The 3990-nt window shown below is 33.1% G+C and overlaps 1 long non-coding RNA gene across 1 annotated transcript; it reads right to left on the bottom strand.

Annotated features, from left to right (window-relative positions):
* Positions 1-664: 664 nt before the first annotated feature.
* On the bottom strand, positions 665-2782 carry LOC117339734. The gene is made up of 2 exons (XR_004535303.1): positions 2625-2782; positions 665-2117 (listed from the first exon to the last, which is right to left on the bottom strand). It is a non-coding gene; the product is annotated as an uncharacterized LOC117339734 (long non-coding RNA).
* Between the last annotated feature and the right edge of the window lie 1208 nt (positions 2783-3990).

The raw sequence follows: 3990 nt of genomic DNA, 5'->3' as shown, positions 1-3990 counted from the left end.
ACCCCCGAGTGGTTAAATAGTTAGACAACTGTTCATGGTTCGAATAGTAAATATATTCTGATTATTGTCAAAATTACTACAGAGGGCTTTAATAATCAGGTTATCAAAAGCCTTGTTGAAGATAAATTTCGGTGATTCATGACTTCATGTGTTGTACCGAGGCCCCTTGTAATGACAAAATATAGTGAAAATAATTTTTTAAATATTATATACAATTAATACAATGTGTTATATTTTGAATTATTAAACTACATATATGTTATATGGTATATGTTATATTATTTCTAATTTAAGGTAAAAAGTACCACAGCCAAGGTTTATTAAAACGAGAAAAGAGTTTTTCATGTCAACAATAATACGATAACTTTTTTTATGTAAAACAACATTTTAATTACCCGTTACATTAGATTTTCCAAAGTTAGTATTGTATATTGTTAAATTATAATGCACAGTGATTTATATTATTAATTAATATTACCATAATTTCTTAAAATAATCTTGTAATTTTAAAATTTTACAATGACAAAAATTCAAAACGTGTTGTGGGGACTAATAAGATAATTACATAATTATACCCACATCTTTTAGTACATTTCTAGCTTTAGGTACTCTTAACCTTAATATTGTTTTCAAAGTGAGGTGCATGAATGACCAAAAACACCAATTAAAATTCGAAAGTTTTTATTTTCTCAGATGAGCAAACAAATACAGTGTATGATCAAAATTTTGGAATTCAACATAGCTATTAGGAATGCCCTAATAATTTGCCAACAATATATTATGTAACTAGAAAATGCTTCGGAAACATTTATCTGTACTTTCAGTACATTGTAAAATGTACCAAATATGCAAAATTCTGAAAGAACATCATCTTTACGGTACATTTCATGTACATGAATGTTCATTGATAGTTACCTGTACAAAAGAAATAGTATACACTACAGGTAATGGAGAGTTACTTATTCTCTGTTATAAATATCATCTGTACCAGTACCTGGAGAACCAAAGGCGGTAAACAAATTGTTAAGTATGAAATGAATATAAATTTCTGGTTTGATACATGTTTCAAGCTTAAAGGTATAATACCATCAAGAATGTGAAAGTTCCCTTTCAACATGAATTCTTTCACAAGCTATTTTCATTGTGTCCTCTACCTCCTTGGCTGTGTGCTGTTTCCTATTAAGTTTGAAAGGTCGAATGTTCAGAGTTACACCTTTGGGAAGAATATCTTGGATTTCAAACCCTCAATCACACATAACATTATCACCTGATTCTAACAATGTTAGAGCACCACTGTCTTTTGTTATTTGTTTGTCTGACACTCTACCTCCCAACAAATCAAAAACAAATGTAATTACCCATTTGGACTTATGCCAACAAGAACTTTGTATGTATTATGGTGCTTATAGGATGACCATGTCTGTGACATAAATTTCAGTACAATCTAAGATAATTTGCGTTTAAGGATCATAAACAAAACTATCAGGCAGATTTTTTCTTACGAGCTCCAGTGATGGAAATGGAAACATCATTGGTAGATCAAGATACAAAAAAATTATCCATTTAGTAAACATTTTAGAAAACTGAGACTGCGATATACCAAATTTATATGCAATGTCGGGAACAAAAAGTCCAACTTTCAGTCTAACAAGAATCTTCAAAAAATCCTTCCCCATTGAATGTTTTCTTGTTGGATGTTGTTTTTCATTTTGTCTAGCATCATTATTTGGACCAATGTTTTCACCTTTACCTCACCAATAACAGTTTTCTGCTTTTGGAGATAAGTATTTTAATATGCACTCAAACACAGAACAGTAAATAAATCCTGTATAAAAAAAGCCTTGCTTTTGGGTCATTTTTATTTTTTTCAACGGAAAACCATTCCCTATATATTCATTCAATCAATCTTCCATATCATTTATTTGTGTTGACAGTTTTTCAATTTCTATCTGTAGATTTTCAATTTCATTCTCGCCATCATCATCGGCATGAAAACTGTAAATGTGGTCAAGAATGTGGTTGCTAGAGTGGTTATGATCACAGACATTTATCACATCACCATCATCTGTCTGGCAGCCTACATCACTAGTGCCAGGACCTGCTTGAATTCCAATTTCCTAAAACAAAATAAATATTGTTTGCATTAATTCATTACACATTTAATTTTCGTATCCTTAAAACTAAAAAAATCTAAACTCCATATATACATTACTCCGTACTGGAAATTTAGGAGGGATGAGGCATAGTGGTAGCGAGTGTGACTTGTAACCCGACCAGAGGACCTAGGTTCAAGTCCCAGACAGGGCAAGTCACTCCACTCTTCATTGCTATGTGGTACTAGTGCTGGGCATGTGAATGTAAAGTGCGTTATCGGCTGTATACTCCCCAGAAATATGAGAAATTTTCTATTTGGTGCAAATGGACCAATGATCAGGTTAGAACTGGTCTAACGGTTGTGATAAATGGTATATAAAAGTTTTACATTATTATTATTACTATTATTCAAGCTAGTTTAGATCTCTATGGATCCCTAATAAATGCTGCATTCTTAAACCAGTCCCCCACCCGACACTTAAGTACTACCTAAAACTGTAAAAAAAATCATCATGGTATTAAAAACTTACCACGTACTCCAAATACAGTACATGTACTTCAGAAACATCCAAAATCTCAGAATCATCCACAACCGATTCCAGTGGTAGTCTCATTCATCGTTGTTGACCTCTTCAATGGACTTTTTCTAGGAGTATGTACAGTTATCCACGAGAAGACTTTTGGTGCCCGGTCAGGTTATAATGAAACGCAAAAGAGTTCTACCAAGGGGAGGTAACAAAACATACTGTGTGAAAAGGGTCTATTAGAGAAAAAAACAATGGTTCAAGGGGCGTAGTAACAATGTTTATCTAGATCAATTAGAGAAAAAAACAATGGTGAAAGGGGCGCAGTAACAATGTTTATCTTGATCAATTAGAGAAAAACAATGGTTCAAAGGGCGTAGTAACAATGTTTATCTAGATCAACTGGAGAAAAAAACAATGGTGAAAGGGGCGTAGTAACAATATTTATCTAGATCAACTGAAGAGAAAACAGTAGTTCAAGGGGCATAGTATTGGGGTGAAATGGAGAAAAAACAATTGCTAATGGAGCGAAGTAACAATGTTTATTGAGGTAAATTGGAGAAATAGCAATAGTCAAAGCCATATACTCTCAAAGAAATGTTTACTTTTCGAGCTCTTTACAGTTTTTAGACTAAATAGATACCGAACAAATTATCGCAAATCAATAACTAGAGGAAAATGTGTATTTATGAAAGTATACGGGAATTTCCCAAAAATAATAACTGGGTCCGACAGACCAAGTATCTATGCGATATAGTCCCATAATGCAACGGGCGGGTTATCAGTCTATACAAAATGGCGGAACGGCGAATGCGTGAGCCTGTCAAAACACAGACAGATTCTACCAAAAAGAAACGTAAAAGGGACTGGAATCGGCAAAACCCGAGTATTTCCTTAGGAAAGGAAATGCTTCGTTGGAACTTAGCGAGAGAAGAAAAGGAAATAGACTCGAATTCCGATTAATGGTGGAGGTGGTAAATCATTTAAGAGTATTCAGTGGTTTTTTTTTTTCGGTATTCAGTATATTACAATACTAAGTATAGCTTTAATTCGTGTTACTTTTACAAAATGAAGAAAATATAGTGTACGAGTGAATTTAATGCCTAAACGACTACATCACATAGAATGACTGCCCACACAATGGAATAAAGCATAAATCACCCATTCAGAGGTAAATTGGACTATTTTCAAAACTAAGGTCTACGGGGAATATCATTAGGTTTGATAACAAAAACACGCGACTTTAATCACTTCGGTTATGGAATACATATCAATACAGCCTGCTTAATTGAATATTTTGTATTGTGGTGGAATTCAATTGAAACTAATGTAAAATTGTTATCAAAAACACAGTCTGATTTATTTCTTTGTG

Source organism: Pecten maximus, chromosome 12 (genome assembly GCF_902652985.1).
Source record: "Pecten maximus chromosome 12, xPecMax1.1, whole genome shotgun sequence".
Classification (NCBI taxonomy): Eukaryota; Metazoa; Mollusca; class Bivalvia; order Pectinida; family Pectinidae; genus Pecten; species Pecten maximus.
The sequence above is the reverse complement of the archived record's forward strand: the minus strand, read 5'-3'. Positions and strand labels throughout refer to the sequence as shown.